The sequence below is a fragment of the Ornithorhynchus anatinus genome, chromosome 14 (genome assembly GCF_004115215.2).
Source record: "Ornithorhynchus anatinus isolate Pmale09 chromosome 14, mOrnAna1.pri.v4, whole genome shotgun sequence".
Taxonomy (NCBI): domain Eukaryota; kingdom Metazoa; phylum Chordata; class Mammalia; order Monotremata; family Ornithorhynchidae; genus Ornithorhynchus; species Ornithorhynchus anatinus.
Window position 1 is genome coordinate 43472625 of NC_041741.1, and position 17396 is coordinate 43490020.

At 44.1% G+C, this 17396-nt stretch overlaps 1 protein-coding gene and 1 non-coding gene across 2 annotated transcripts in view; one reads left to right on the forward strand and one right to left on the reverse strand.

Annotated features, from left to right (window-relative positions):
• Nucleotides 1–17396, reverse strand: part of RBFOX2 (RNA binding fox-1 homolog 2) — a 246547-nt gene that overhangs the window by 158153 nt on the left and 70998 nt on the right. The gene's annotated exons all lie outside the window — the stretch shown is intronic.
• Nucleotides 13737–13878, forward strand: LOC114816768. Its single transcript, XR_003764576.1, has one exon. It is a non-coding gene; the product is annotated as a small nucleolar RNA SNORA7 (small nucleolar RNA).

The window sequence follows — 17396 nt, forward strand, 5'->3', positions numbered from 1 at the left end:
GCTCAACCTAAAACAGCACAGCAAACACAGACCAGCTCCGCCTCCAGAATTTTTTCACAATTTTCCCCTCGTCCAGGGAAACAGGGTCCCTTTTTACTCTTCTATCCTGTCTAACTGCACTGCCTTTCTTGGGCTTCGAATGGAGGCAGACACAGTAACTACTTTTCTTTCTCACCTGGAAGGGGGAATTCCAACTACCCCTTCTTCTTGGATTATGTGGCAGACATGTTTCCAATCCCAGAGTCTCCTTCAGAGGAAAGAGCATTTTCTGACTTGGGGTGAATGATGACACCTCCATTAAAAAAAAAAGATTATGGACCTCACCTTTCACAATTAAATTTAAGTGAAACATTCATTTCTTCAATCAACCAATTTTGTTTGCAGTGTCCCCCGTGCCCCCCACATCTTTTTTTTAATAGTATGCATTAAAGGCTTACTACATGCAGGACTGAGTTCACAGAGCATTGGAAAATGCTCGATAAATATAACCATCGTAATGAATCCTTTTCTTATTCCCTTCTCTCATTTCCATCTCTATATAGGCTTCCCTGCAAAATCCTATGCCTGGGTGATTCCTCTATCATTTGTTAAATTAACCACTTCCTTCTCCTAAAAACTACTGACAACCTCACTTTTCAAAGGTCTCACCTTGACCACAATACAATAACATGAATAGTTTCAGGCTCTTTCCCTATCTTTATTGCCTCTCTCTATTTTATATACAAACCAGAAGTTTTCACATAAATGGATCACAGCCTGAAAGAAAATAGTCACATTTTTTTTTTTACAGAAAAAAAAAGGTTGGAGGTAAGGACACATTTTAATCATATACGACGACTACACAAATATCTCATATTGTTCTCTCCCTTGTGCTTAGTAAAAAATACACAGTAAATGCTCAATAAATTTGATTGATTAATTGATCTTATGCCTTCAAATTACTAATGCTAAGGAATATTTTTCTGGCTTCAACAGTGCAATCTGCAGGGGAGTGTGTCAGGCACAGATTTGTCATTTTGCTCCTCACTGGCATTAAATGCACTGACACATCTTATTTTAATTTTTAAAAATACAGTTCTCTTGGGGATACAGTCACAAGCTCATTTCTGAGCAATGCAGTCATACGATGAATTCTCCCCCATTGCTCCTCTAGACTGTAAGCTCTGTGTGTGCAGGGAATGTGTCTGTTATATTGTTGTAATGTACTCTCCAAGTGCTTAGTACTGTGCTCTACACATAGTAAGTGCTCAGTAAATATGATTGATTGATGGTTCCTCTATTGCAATGAGTCTCTAGAGCTTCAAGAACTTCTAGAGTTTCAAATTATAAATGAAAGAAATATTGCACAAGTTGTACTATTAATATAAGTGCTTTTAATGTTTTTTTCTCATGAAAAATTGCCACCACCACCCCAGCCTCCAAAAATATTTACCTCTCCAGCCCAGGGCCTATAGGCTTTACTGGGAAATCCACCATTAAGTATGCCCAGGCAGTCGAGAAGCAATGTGGTCTCGTGGCTAGAGCCCAGGCCTGTGAATCAGAGGACTTGGGTTCTAGTCCTAGCTTCTCCACTTGTCTTCTGTGTGACCTTGAGTAAGTCACTTCTCTGGGCCTTGGTTCCCTCATCTGGAAAATAGGGATTAAGACTGGGATCCCTATGTAGGATAGGGACTGTGTCCAACCTGATTAACTTATTTCTATTCCAGCACATAGTACAGTGCCTGGCACATAGTAAGCGTTCAATAAATACCATTGATTGATTCACAGATACCTTGAAGTAGCTGAAACAGAAAATATCGCATGGTACAGCACAGAGAGGCTGAGGCAAAGGCTGGAAAGCTTAGCTACCCTGCCTGAATCCACATGTACAACCATTTCTTATACCTAACTTACTTCCCCAAATACGGGAGCATCGGATTGTAATGCACCTTGGGAAGAATATTCTTCTGTTCTTCCACCATGTTATACCCAACTGGGTAATGAAAATGCAGGTTTATAGTCAAACTGACTATAGTTGGAAGATCAATTAATCTATCAATCATAGGAATCGAGCGCTTACTGTGTGCAGAGCGCTATATTACCTTCAGTGTATTTCCTTCTCTCATAATACAGAATGATTATAATAATAGTGCAAATGATAGTGGCATTTCGTTAAGCGCTTACTATAGGCCAGGCACCATACTAAGCGCTGAGGTAGATACAAGCAAATCAGGTTGGACCCAGTCCATGTCCTAAGTGGGGCTCACAGTCTTAATTCCCATTTTCCAGATGACGCAACTGAGGCACAGAGGAAGTGAAGGGACTTGCCCCAGGTTACTCAGCAGAGAGGGGGCAGAGCCAGGATTAGAACCCAGGTCCTTGTGACTTCCAGGCCCATGTTCTAGCCACTAGGCCATGCTACTTCTCTATCCAGTGAGATATCATTTTGGTTCCTCTTCTTTGAATGTCTTTGGAGGGTTGACACTCAGCTGGACACAACTATAAAAGAGATCTGACTAATTCTTAGAAAACTACTGTTCATACATCGAGCTTTCTTTTTCAAACAGCACGAGGCTGCTGAGTCACTGAGCTTGTGATCTACTGTTACCTCTCAATCTTTTTCCATCCTATTAGCCCAAATCTGCCCTTCTTAATTTTGTACGTATAGAATTTGATTTTTTTCTCCCTAAATGGGAAAGCTACAGTTGTGCCAATGTGTTTGCTATATTGTTATATTGTACTCTTCCAGGTGCCTAGTACAGTGCTCTGCACACAGTAAGTGCTCAATAAATACCATGAAGCATTAAACCTTTTCCTGTTTACGTCTTCCCACTTCTCTATTTGTCACCACTCTTCTGGACTGGAAGCTTTTTGTGGGCAGAGAATGTACCTTCCAACTTTTCCAAGTGCTGAGTACAGCGCTCTGCACACAGTAGCCTCTCAGTGAATACCATTAATTGATAGTTAATTAAAAATCCTTACTGCCAGGTGCTAATCAGCCCACCCCGGAGTGATGGATGTTGGTTAGATGACCAATCACACCACACAGAACTGACACACTTGGGATTTACGACACAGGTATCCAATTTTCTCCCAGGAGAGTTTACCGCATAACCAAGTTATAAGGCGCTGAGCGTCTCTACATATTGTGTTCGAGCATCTTACCCACGCTGTGTTATAACTTTGCATTTGACCGAGCCCGCTCCGAGCTGTCACATGCAGAGTCCCTTGTCTCTCCGAAGACCCTCACACAAGAACCAACCCTCTTAAAGGTCCGATAGAAGGTGATAATGTCAAGTGAGAAGCGCTTAGAACAGTGCTTAACACATAGTAAGAGCTTAACAAATATTACAATTATTTTTACTATTATGGGTACATCTGATGGAAGAGGTGATCTTAAAGGACTGACAGGAAGTGATAATGTCTACTGAGAAGCAGCATGGCCTACTGGATATAGCATGAGCCTGAGAGTCAGAAGGATCTGGGTTCTAATCTCAGCTCTGCCACGTGTTTGATGTTGTGACCTTGGGCAAATCACTTTACCTCTCCAGGCCTCAGTTACCTCATTTGTAAAAGGGGAATTAAGTCTGTGAGCCCCACATGGGACAATAGAATGTGTCCAAATTGATTAGTTTGTATCTACCCCAGTATTTAGTACAGTGCCTGGCACATAGTAAGCGCTTAACAAATGCTATAAAAATAAAAAAACCCAGAGGAACTGCTTTCAGAATGGGTGAAAAGCACATATGCCAGTAGGTAGAAAATATCAATAGGTTCAATAATAATAATAAAAATTATGGTATTTGTTAAGCGCTTACTATGTGCCAAGTACTGTTCTAAGCGCTGGGGTAGATACAAGGTGATCAGGTTGTCCCACATGAGGCTCACAGTCTCAATCCCCATTTCACAGATGAGGTAACTGAGGCACAGAGAAGTTAAGTGACTTGTCCAAGGTCACAGCGCAGACGGAAGGCAGAGGTGGGATTAGAACCCATGACCTCTGACTCCCAAGCCCATGCTCTTGCCATTGGCCTTGCCACTAGGCCAGGATAAATCCTCAGTGAGTCAGTACAGGGAAAGTAAGAAACCTTAACCCTAAAAATGGAAGTCAATTCAGGCTAGCAACCCAATGTTCTAAGAATCCACTGTTCCCGCTGTCTGAGAAAAAATGTTGGGCTAGATAAACCCAAGGTGGCTTTTCTTAAGTTGTATATCTATCCATCTCTCTCTTAATCCTTACCCAGCCCCCTCCACAAACCATTATTGTTTTTAATGGTATTTGTTAAGAGCTTACCATGTGCCAGGCACTGTACTAAGCTCTGGGGTAGATACAATCAGTTTGGACACAATCCCTGTTCCACTTGGGGCTCAGTTTCAAACCCCATTTTTCAGATGAGGTAACTGAAGTTGAGAGAAGTTAAGTGACTTGCCCCAGGTCACACAGCAGGGCCTGGATTAGAACCCGGGTCCTTCTTCTGACTCCCAGGCCTGTGTTCTACCCACTACCTCACATTGATTCCTTTTCTGTCCCCTGAATCTCCCTTTTGTTTGTCCTCCAGGACTTCCCTTCCACCAGTCCAAAGCACAGGTCTTTCTACTAGTGTTCTATATGTAGATTGGTTTCTTTTTTCAGAGGAGAGATGGAAGAAAAAGATCACCAACAGAGAAATTTACAGACCAAGACAAATAGAGAAGCCCACCATTTACACATAAATAGGAAGCTGACCAAGCACCAAAGCACAGTCATTATCCTGCCAAAACAAACAAGTTGAGGCCCATCCTGGAGTTTGCATGTAGACCAGAAGGCAAGGCACACTTAAGGACTGTCAAAGGGAAAATTTCTCTGATTGGGAAGCTGTGCCCCTGAGCTTATCGGCCTCCCACGGAATGTTTAGGACAGAGAATGTGTGAATTGGAGGATGAAGGAAGGAACTCTTACAGGGAGGGCACACGCAGGAAGTCTCTGGCACATTTGCTTTCTAAAAAGAATAACGGGATCCATCTTTGACACTAATTCGGGGGCTGCCTGTGATTCTAACCCTCTAATAAATAGGTGCCGTACGTGCCTCTTGAATTCCAGCCAGCGGAAGTTCTGGATTTCAGATGAAGAGTGGGGTGTGTAGTGATCGCAAGAGCAACTGCATTTTGAGGTGCCCTGCCTCAAGGCTAATGATGCATGAGGCGGCTTGTTCTACGTCAGTCTCTCCGTGGGTGGAAAAGGGAATTAAAAAAATACGTGTGAGAGTGAAGTATCCAGGAAGATAAATACCATAGTCTTTATCGATAATCATACCTGGGGGGCGGGGATGGTGGAGGGGGAAACTAGTTGAGGTGTATAGAGTCCATGCCCCCTCCAGTAGGATAGGTTTACTAGGGGGTTCTTTGACTTCAGATTCAGCACCAATCTATGGTATTTAACGAGGACTATTTAACGAGGACTGTACTAAGCAGGGTTAGTTGACATGATCCCTGCCCCCAGGATCTTACAGTCTAGAGGGGGAGACGGACACGAAAATAAATTACAGATATAGACGTATGTGCTGTGGGGCTGAGGGTGGGGTGAATCTCAAGTGAAGTTAAGTGAAGTGAAGTGAAGCAGCGTGGTTCAGTGGAAAGAGCACAGGCTTGGGAGTCAGAGGTCACAGGTTTGAACCCTGGCTCTGCCACTTGTCAGCTATGTGACTGTGGGCAAGTCACTTCACTTCTCTGTGCCTAAGTTACCTCATCTGTAAAATGGGGATGAAAACTGTGAGCCTCATGTGGGACAACCCGATTACGCTGTATCTACCCCAGCGCTTAGAACAGTGCTCTGCACATAGTAAGCGCTTAACAAATACCAACATTATTAAGTAATAATAATAGTAATGATGATGGCATTTGTTAAGCCATGTGTTAACAATGTGTCAAACACTGTTCTAAGTGGGTAGATACAAGATAATCAGGTTGACCCACTTGGGGCTCACAGTCTTCACCCCATTTTACAGAGGAGGTAACTGAGGCACAGAGAAGTTAAGTGACTTGCCCAAGGTCACACAGCAGGCATGTGGCGGTGCCAGGATTAGAGCCCACGTCATTTGACTCCCAAGCTCGTGCACTTTCCACTAAGCCACCTAAGTGCTTGAAGGGTCCAGATCCAAGTGTACGGGCGACCCAGAGCGGAGAGAAAATAGGGGAGATAAGCAGTGTTAGTAGCTGTGATCCCTGCCAGCGAGGAACTTACAGTGTAGAAGGGGAGATAGATATTAAAATGGATTACACATATAGACCTAAAGGCTGTGGGCCGGGTGAATCTCCAGGGTTTAGAGGGTCCAGATCCAAGTGATTAGGTGTCACAGAAAGGAGGAGGAGTCGGGGAAGGTCTGTCATACGTGAAGGGGGAGGGAGTTCCAGGCTAGATGGACGTGGTGGGCAAAGGGTTGGTGGCGAGCTCCATTTTACAACAAGTGTCACATTCTTAATCCCCATTTTACAAATGAGGGACCTGAAGCCCAGAGAAGTGGGTGGGTGGCATCTACCTTATACTGTCTCAATTTGCTACCTTAACGTGTCCAACTTGATGATCCTGTATCTACCCCAGAGCTTACAATGGTACTTTTTTAATGGTATTTGTTAAGTGCTTATTATGCTCCAGGCACTGTTCTAAGCGCTGAGGTAGATAGAAGGTAATCAGTCCATGTCCCATATGGGGCTCACAATCTTAATCCCCATTTTACGGATGGGGTAATTGAGGCACAGAAGAGTGAAGTGACTTGCCCAAAGTCACAAAGCCAACACGTGGTCGAGCTGGGATTAGAGCCCCGGTCCTTCTGACTCCCAGGCCCATGCTCTATCCGCTTTCCACGCTGCTTCTATGTGCTTGGCACATTGTAAGAGCTTATCATGCACAACAATTACTATAATTTCTGTCCGCATTGGGTATCAACCCATGGACCAGCAGCATGGCCTAGTGGATATAGCACAGAGCTTGGAAGTCAGAAGGACCTGCGTTCTAATCCCGGCTCCACCACTTGTTTGCTGTGTGATCTTGGGCAAGTCACTTACTTCTCTGAGCCTCAGTTACCTCATCTGGAAAATGGGGATGAAAACTACGAGGGCCATGTCGGTCGTAGTCTGGGTCCAAGCTGATTAAGCCTGTATCTATCTCAGCGCTTGGTACACTGCCTGGCACATAGTAAGCGCTCAACAATACCATTTTATTTATTATTATTCACTTATAAGTGCAAGCAGGTCAAGAAGGCCTGCTGGATGGGTGTCGACTCTGTGTAAAAGCTGCCATCGCACCTTCTTGGATCCCCCTTCGCTCCCTCTAGACATCGAGGAACCCTGTCACCGGAGGGCTCCATGCACCCTGACCCTACTGTCGGATGCTCTCAGCATTCCCCCAACTCCCCCGACCTCTCCGTCAGCCTAGTCACCTCCCCCCGGCACCGCCTAGACTGTAAACCCGTACTCTAGACTTGTAACCTCGTCATGGGCAGGGAACACATCTATTTATTGTTCTACTGTACTCTCGCTAGCATTTAATACAGTGCTCTGCACACAGTAAAAGCTCAATAAATATTGTTGACTGCCTGACTGACCCTGCCACCCATGCTCCTCTGGCCGGCGGAATCTCTTTTCTGTTAGACAATTCTCACTCTTGATCTTTGAAAAAGTGACATCCTCAGAAATCTTTTTGTTTAAATAGCTCTTGAAAAACCTTTTTTTTGCATTTTTAAAGTTACAGCACACAGAAGTTCAACATGGCATCCAAACTAAACTTCCACCATTATGCACAAATTGGTCTCTGCTGAAAAATCAAATGGAGGAACACTTTACCATATTTTTCTCTTGCTGGTGAAGGTCAAACTTACATTTAAGAAATTTTCTGGCAGTATATGCTGTGTGACAGTCCTATAAATAGAGTTAGAATGTGTTGGCTTCACTGGTGATAGCAAGAAGACCCAAGATTAACTAGGGTTATAAATCTTAAATACGCACAGATCAAAAAAAACAGCAAACCACATTTACACTTAAAAGACTAAAAACACACTCCATCAACTCACCAAAAATTTGTCATGTTAAGGCTGTCGATCAGGTACTATACGTAAAAATAGATTTAATAAAATATAAGAGAAACCTTAACACTGGAGAAAAATAATACTTCTTCAATTATCAGAAGGTGGTGGGGGAATTATTAGCGGACAGGGGGAAATTAGTAGAGAGTGGGGGAGAATAAAGTCTGCAAATCCAAGTGCAAGAGTGACACAGGAGCGGAAGAGGCAATGAAGATTCTCATGCCAAAGCACTTAGTACAGTGCCCTGCACACAGTAAGTGCTCAATAAATATGACTGACAATGAATGAGTGAATGAAAAGCTACATTCTATTAGAGAACAGAAAGATTTGGGGGCTGGAACGGGGGGGGGGGGGGGGGGGGGGGGGCTGAGATAACATCTCATTTAGTTAGAGCTTTCTTTCAAGCTCTACTACAGTTCAACGATCCCAGACAAATGAAAACCTACGCTGAAAATGCTCTGAATTTCACCTTGGGGCAAGGAATGTTTAGCATTTCTTTTAAAGAGAAACCATTTTAAGAGACACACTCTTTAATCAATCAGTGGTATTTATTAAGAAGGTGAGCCCCAAGTGGGACAGGGGCTGTGTCCAACCTGATGAACTTGCATCTACCCCAGCACTTAGAACAGTGCTTGACACATAGTAAGCACTTAAATATAATAATGATAATGATTAAATGTTTACTGGGTGCCAAGCACTGAACTAGGCGTTTGGGAGAGTACATCCTCTCCATAGTGGGTAGACAAGTTCCTTGCCCACAGTAATCTTACAGTCTATAGGGACAGACAGTCATCAGAATAAATAGATTACGGATATATATATAAATGTGGTGAGACTGAGGGATGGTTACCAAGTGCACAGATGATGCAACATGCCCAGCTAAATGCCCACATTATCCTCAATTTAATTGTGATAGAAGGCCACAGAGCCTTAGATAAATATTTCACATCCAAGAACCTCTTTTCCCTGGGGAGAAAGAGGGGAGGAAAGACAGAGAAAGTAAAGATGCGGGATGGGAAGAGACTAAAAGTACTGACTCATCAGCAGAACACTAAACCATCAACGGGAAAAAGACGCTATATATACATATCATCATCCTCCTCCTTTTTCTGCACACTTCCCACTGCAGAGATTCAATTTTACTTTTTGCCCGGGGTATTGGGCTTCTGAGGCTTTCTAACAGGATTCTAGAATGAACATACCTTCCAGAATAAATTTCAGATATGCTCACAGGAAAAGAAGCTGCCAGGAGTGTCGGTGATTACCCGACAGAGAGAAGCCGAGGGTGGCCTGCAAGCTTTGAGAGTCTACCACTGTGATAACGGGAGTGTCAGAAACACCCCTAGTCAGCTGGTGGGCACTGTCCCCGGAAGACAGAACCTAGAGCTAAATAATTTGCACAAGGAACGTATTAGAGCTCGGTTCTGTCTGGTCTTTCCCAACTAGCAGTGGGAAGCAGCGTGGCCTAATGGTTAGAGCCCGGGCCTGGGAGTCATAACGACCTGGGCTCTAATTCCGACTCTGTCACTTGTCTGTTGTGTGACCTGGGACAAGTCACTCAGTTACTTCTTCTGGAAAATGGGGATAAGAGTGTGAGCCCCATGTGGGACAGGGACTGTGTCCAACCTGATTAACTTATATCTACCCCAGCGCTTAGAACAGTGGGTGGCACATAGTAACTGCTTAACAAATACCATAATAATAAGTTGCTTCACTTCTCTGGGCCTCAGTTACCTCATCTGTAAAATCGGGATCAAATTGTGAATACCATAAGGGACAAGGACTGTGTCCAACTTGATTTCCTTGTATCCACCCCAGTGCTTAGAACAGTGCTTGGCACATAGTAAGCACTTCACAAATACCAGGAAGGAATGTGGCTTAGTAGAGAGAGCAGAGGCTTAGGAGTCAGAGGATGTGGGTTCTAATCCCGGCTCTGCCACTTGTCCCATGTGTGACCTTGGCAAGCCACTTAACTTCTCTATGCCTCAGTTACCTCACCTGTAAAATGGGGATTAAGACTGTGAGCCCCACATGGCACAACCTGATTACCTTGTATCTACACCAGAGTTTAGAACAGTGCTTGGTTCAGAATAAGCGCTCAACAATGAGAAGCAGCGTGGCTCAGTGGAAAGAGCATGGGCTTTGGAGTCAGAGCTCGTGAGTTCGAATCCCAGCTCTGCCACATGTCGGCTGTGTGACTGTGGGCAAGTCACTTAACTTCTCTGTGCCTCAGTTCCCTCATCTGTAAAATGGGGATTAAGACTGTGAGCCCCATGTGGGACAACCTGATTCCCCTATGTCTACCCCAGCGCTTAGAACAGTGCTCGGCACATAGTAAGCGCTTAACAAATACCAACATTATTATTATTATTATAATACTATTATTATTAGAGGGTCAGGCATATAGTAAGTGTTTTACAAATACCATTAAAAAAAAGATCAGGTGCTACTGAAGACTGCAACTAAATTTGGACTACTTTGATTCTTTCCTCCCCCCAATGTCATCTTATTGGACAGACTATTTAGGGACTCAAATTTAGGGGATAAGCCACAGAGGATAAACAGGCTCTGGAATGTCTGGATTCCAAAATTCTGCTGCCCTTTGCCTCTGGAAGGTCATGCAGATTTGACAGGTTTGACCTACTGTCTCAATTTGATGCCAACACTCTCTACAAAGACAAAGCACAGCACAGTAAAAGACTCCATTTTAACAAGTTAAAAAAAAAGGCTCATTACTGGAACTGAACTATTTACATGAGCTCTACTTGTCCTGCAAATGGGAAGCTACAAACAAACATGTGGGGGGGGGAATCATCTAAAGAAGAAGATAAAAGCCTATTTATAGACCTTATCAAGTAATATATACTTAGGTTGAAGCATGGCTTTGAATTGGAAGCTCTATTTAAGCTCTAACTTTTTGGGTGGCCAGTATTTCTTTCATCATGAAGTTTTTAGACCAATGTTTCCTAAAAAAACTATCAATAGGAAAGAAAGTATCCTCCATTGCCTTATCTTCTTTGCAGAGAAAGAAAGTTTCAAATAGGTTGGTCATTTCTGCATGGTGCAGCTCAGGAAAAAAATGGATATTTTTGTTTTCTAAGGAAACACACTATGTAAGCAGTTACTATATGCTGAGCACTGTATAAAGTGCTAGAGTAGCTACAAGATAATCAATTGCATCTATTGAGCACTGTACTAAACACTTTGGGAGCGTACAATATAACAGCACAATAGAGTTGGAAGATATATTCCCTGCCTACAGCGAGCTTACAGTCTTATTCCCAGAGCTCACAATTGAAGGGTGAGGGAGAAAAGAATTCTCAAGAGGAAACTACAGCCTGGAGAAGTTAAGTGGTCAGGCCCAAGGTCAGACAGTAAGCAAATGGTAGAGCCATAATCAGAACCCAGTTCCTCTGACTCCCACGCCTGTACTCTTTCCACGCCACTTCCTCACCTCACACCCATTATTGCTTACCCCAGTGGAATATTTAAAGTTGGAACCTTATTGGAGGCTACAAAGGGGCAGGGGATGATCTCTGGGATACTCTGAGCCTTTAATTTTTTTAAAAAAAGAACGAAGTTTCTAGGTCCTATAACAAGGGGACAATATGGAAAATGTAAGCTGGAGTAACACACTTCATACATGCACACAAAAAACCATCTCTTCTCCCACTGCGTCACACTCTATCTAGACAGATGTGTGCGGTTGGACATATATTTTCCGATTCTGCTATTCTGGTCTACCTGGAATGAGCAGTGAAAACATGTGTTCTGGTAGAAAGAAGTGTATTTTAAGCTGTAAAATGGATCAGGGAAGCTGAAATATCGATGCAGTCTGTCGCCATCTCCCCGCGCCCAAATATGAACAGTTCTAAGTGCTGGGGGGTAGATATGAGTTAATCAGGTTGGACACAGTCCCTGTCACACATGGGGATCACAGTTTAAGTAGGAGGGGTGACATTACTGGATCCCCATTTTACAGTTGAGGAAACTGAGGCCCAGAGAAATGAAGCAACTTGCTCAAGGTCACACCGAAGACAAGTGGCAGAGAAGGATTAGAACCCAGGTTCTCTGTCTCACTGGTGCATCTCTTTCCACTAAGCCACACTACTTCCCTGAACAATGACTTCTCATCAACCCTATAGAACACCCCCAAATGGGCTTGATGTCTGTCCTCTTAGTTCTGCCCTGCCTGGCCATCACCAGGAAGAAATGGGGAGGGAAAGGAGAGACAGTGAGACAGAGAGAAAGAGAGAGAACAAGAGAGACAGAGAGACAACTCCTTATGGGCAGAGAACATGGTCGTGGTCTAGTGGAAAGAGCAACTGCCTGGGAGTCAGAGGACATGGGTTCTAACCCTGCCTCTGCAACACGTCTGCCAAATGAACTTGGGCAAGTCACGTAACTTCTCTGTGCCTCAGCTACCTCATCAATAAAATGGGATTAAGACTGCGAGTCCTTTGTGGGACTGGGATTATATCCAACCTGACTAGCTACTGCAGTGCTTTCTAACCACTGTTCTACAGTGGTTGGTACATATTAAGTGCTTAATAAATACCACAGTTATTATTATTATTAATTATACCAGACAGTAAATACTCGGTAAATTCCATAAATTGACTGATTTAACAAGATAATTTGTTAAAAAACTCCAAATTCAACCCAGGTATTGCTCTTCAACAAAGTAATATTGACTGCCCCTGGATGCATCCGCCATCATAATCTTGGAAATAGTGGGAAAGGCCGGTTCGAATCTGCAGGTCTCAATGACATCCCTGCTAAGGTCACAAGGAATTTAGGGAATTAGGTTGAAATCATCATCGAGCCATTAGCAATTATCTTCAAGAGCCCACAGAAGGTTAGGAGGTGACTGAATATTGGAAAAGGGCAAATGCGGTGCCAATCTTTTCAAATGAGGAAAAGAAAAACTCTGGAAATTACAGACACATCAATTTACCACCCATGCCTAGAAAAATACTGGAACAGATCGTCGAAAATCAATTTGCAAGCAATCCAGAAGATCACACAAGTTCAAGGTAAAATTCAACATGGCTCTGCAAAGAATAAATCCTGTCAAACTAATTTCCTTCTCTGTCAGAATGACAAGCCCGGTAGATTTGGGGAAAGGGGAAGGGGGAGAGAGGGGGCAGTGCGGAGAGAAGCAAATGACAGAATAAAACTCTTTGACTTTAGTACGGTTTTTGACTTAGCCCTAAAGAACAAAGTAATCAAGGAACCAGGAAAATATGGTTGAATCAGATTAATGGGGGTATTTGGTTGGTTTTGAGAGATGTTCTCAAAAGAGTTGTTCGGAGTCGAACATGGGGAAGGGAGTGGATAAAGCATAACATATGTGGCCTAGTGCTATAGGCCCGAGAATCAGAAGACCTGGGTTCTAATCTTGGCTCTGCCATTTGCCTGCTGGGTGACCTTGGGCAAGTCAATAACTTCTCTGGGTCTCAGTTTCCTCATCTGTAAAATGGGAATTGATTACTGGTTCTCCCACCTTTAAGACTGTGAGCCCCAAGTAACATAAGGGTGGATGACTGACCTTATTAACTTAAAGGACCCAGCCCTCAGTATAGTACACAATTATCATTATTATTATCAATTTTATCATTATTGTCTAGGACGCTTCCACAGGGGTCAATCCTAGGCCCCACACTCTTTATCCTTTTAATGATGACCTAAACGATGCAGCCCTTCTCAGGATCACACTTGGAGAGTTTCCAGTACTCTACCAGTCTCAGCTACAGGAGGAAGAGAGGGTCAAGCAGAGGCATACCTATTCCACTCTTAGCTTGGGCAATGGCTAGCGAGTGGAAGAAAATCTGCTACAGGTCAAAACTCACCTGGGCTGGGCAGCAGTGGCATGGGAGAGAATCGAGGGTGGAGACTCACGTTTACTGTGCAGAAGAAGGTAATGGTAAACCACTTCTGTATTTTTACCAAGAAAACTCTCTGGATCCACTACCAGAGCGACTGAAGACGGAGGTGGGGTGTTCTGGGAGAGATGTGTCCTTAGGAGCCACTATGACTCGGAGATGACTCGATGGCATAAGACAAAATGATGCCATAACACAGTTCTAGGCACCCACTAGACTCTCAAAAAATACTTGCTGACTGTACCGTGAAAATGACCACTAAATCTGGGGGTGCCACCTACCAGAAATCCAGGTGACAAGTCCATTTGAACTTGTCCAGCTGAGGAATTGGGCTATGGGTCAGTGCGAAGTTCAAGGCAGGTAAAGGGCAGGAAAATTCATGTCAGGAGAGAAAACAGATTGGCCCAAGAAGAAGATGGAACCCAGTCTGAACAGTTTTTTTTATGGTATTTGTTAAGCACTTACTATGTGCCAGGGACTGTTCTAAGTGCTGGGGTAGATACAAGTTAATCAGGTCGGACACAGTTCCTGTCTCACATGGGGCTCATAATCTCAATCCCCATTTTATAAATGAGGTAACTGAGGCCCAGGGAAGTGACGTGACCTGCCCAAGGTCACACAGCAGACATGTGGTGGAGCCAGGAACAGATACCTGGGCCTGTGCTCTTATCCACTAAGCCAGAGAGAGAAAGGCCCTCCAGGCTGTGGCATCAGGGACCTTGTAGGCCCTTGCCCACCCAGAGCTCCCCCTCCAACTCATTTCATAAGAGGGCTCAGGGGTAGAGGGTGGGGGTAGAGTAGGAAGGGGGGAGGGGCCAGGGAAGGCAAGAGGCTCACCACTGGTCATTCATTCGATCAAATTTATTGAGTACTTTCTGTGTGCGGGTGCCTAGAACTGTGTTATAAGGCAAAATAAGGCATTTTGTCTTATGCCATCGAGCAGTCTCCGAGTCATAGTGGCTCCTAAGGACACATCTCTCCCAGAACACCCCCCTCCATCTACAATTGCTCTGGTAGCGTATTCAGAGAGTTTTCTTGCTAAGGACTTGGGAGAGTCCAATTCAGCAATAAACAGACACCTTCCCTGCCCACAAGAAGCCAATTAATTGATCAATCTATGGTATCTACTGAACGCATACTATGTGCAGAGCACTGTACTATACACTTCCCAGAGGACAATATAACGGAATTAGCAGACCCGTTCTCTGCCCATTCCGGGCTTACAGTCAAGAAGAGCTTAGTATTTGTTCAGTTGTGAATCTCACTGAAAACCACAGGGGGATCTAAAGAAGAGCAACAATAATAATTGAGGTGCTAGGAGAAAGGGTTTCGGGGAACAAATCATTTATTTTTAAAAATAAACTCACATTACTACAACAACTAATAACAATAATAATGGCATTTGCTAAGCACTTACTATATGCCAAGCACTAGGGTAGATACAATATAAGCTGTTCAGACACAGTCCCTGTCCCAAATGGGACTCACAGTCCAAAGGAGAGGAAAACAGGTACTGAATCCCTCTTGAACAGATAAGGAACCTGATACACACAGAGGTGAAGGGTCACTGGGCAGGAGAGCAGCAGAACTGGAATTAGTATTAGAACCCAAGTCCTCGCTCTTTCCACTAGACCACGCTGTTTTTCATCGCCTCTTAGCCCTTTCCAGTACTGCTACCTTCTGATTTTCTGAACCTATTTGGAAAGGTGGCTTCATGCCTTCTTTCTGTCCCTGTAGCCTTGAAATAATCTCTTCCAGGTAGCCAGAAGAAGCTGCCTGCAAATCTGACTTCTTAGTGCTAAGGGTTTAATTATTTTATTGAAGGCAATTGAGTTTCAATCTTAACTCTCCTAATGAAGTTTTCTCTGGGAATTTACAAGTGTAACATGGGGGAGGAGAAGGAGCAACTGTTCCTTCTGTCCTGGTCTGATTACACAGTGATGCTAATGGGCTCTGAAAGGTGTCCCCATTAGGCAAGATGTGACCAGGATAATTGATAAGTGGCTTCAAGCCCAAAGAGCTAGTTTCTCTGCCAAGGAAGGGAGGTTCTCCCAGAAGGTGAGTAGTGTGGCCTAGCGGAAAGGGTAAGGGGCCTGAGAGTCCGAGGACCTGGGTTCTAATCTCGCCTCTGCAACTGGCTTGTTGTGTGACTTTGGGCAAGGCACTGCATTTCTGTGTGCTTCCATAAAACGGGAATTAAGACTGCAAGCCTCATGTGGGACACAGACTGTGTCCAACCTGGTTAGCTTGTATCTATCCCAGCATTTGATACAGTGCCCAGCACATAGTAAATGCTTAAATGCTTAGCAAATACTATTTCAAAAAGGGAGTGTTCAGCAGATGGAGAGGAGATGGGACATCCGAAACCAACATCAGCACCAATCAATTGTATTTACTGAGCATTTCCTCTGGGTACAGCATTGTGCTAAGCGCTCGGGAGAGTACAGTCCAAAGGAGTGGGTTGACACATTCCCTGCCCACAACATATGGTCTAGAGATACCAGAAGGGCCAAGGGCAGGGAAGGAGAGAAACAACTAAAGGAGAACCCCTTCCTCGCTCAATCCCAGGCACAAAAAAACGACAAGCCCTGAAGGGATTTGCGCACCCTCGGGAGAAGAAGGAAAATAAAACCTAGCAACGAGAGCAGGCCGACTGGAACAGGTGCCAGAGGCTTTGGGAGGAAAGAGGAGGGAAATGTCTTTGGAAGCTCCACCATCGTCTGTTGCCATGTCAATAGCTCGGAGCAACAAGGGGCAGCCTGTCCACCCGGTTATTTACTAAACAAATAAATTTACTTATATCAATGTCTGTCTCTCCCACTAGACTGTAAGCTCATTGTGGGCAGTGAATTCATTCATTCATTGAACCCTATTTATTGAGCAGTTACTGGATGCAGAGCACTGTATTATGTACTTGGGAAAATACAACAATAAACAGAGGCAATTCCTGCCCACATTCATTCAATTAACTCGACTGTATTTATTGAGCTCTCACTGTGTGCAGAGCACCATATTAAGTGCTTGGGAGAGTACAATGTAACAATAAACAGACAAATTGTCTGCCCACAGTGAGCTTACAGTATAGAGGGGGAGATAGGCATTAATATAAATATATTACAGATAGGGACATAAGTGCTGTGGGGCTGGGTAGGGGCATGAATAAAGGGAGCAAGTCAGGGCGATACAGAAGGGAGAGGGAGAAGTAGAAAGGAGGGCGTAGTCACGGAAGGCCTCTTGGAGGAGATGTGCCCTCAAAAAAGGCTTTGAAGTGGAGAGAACTGTCTGTTGGATTTGAGGAGGAAGGGTGTTCCAGACCAGAGGCATCTCATATATTGCGTAGTGGATAAGAACACAGGCCTGGGAGTCAGAGGGTCATGGGTTCTAATCCAGACTCCATCACTTGGCTGCTGTGTGGCCTTGAGCCAGTCACTTCACTTCTCTGGGCCTCAGTTCCCTCATCTGTAAAATGGGGAAT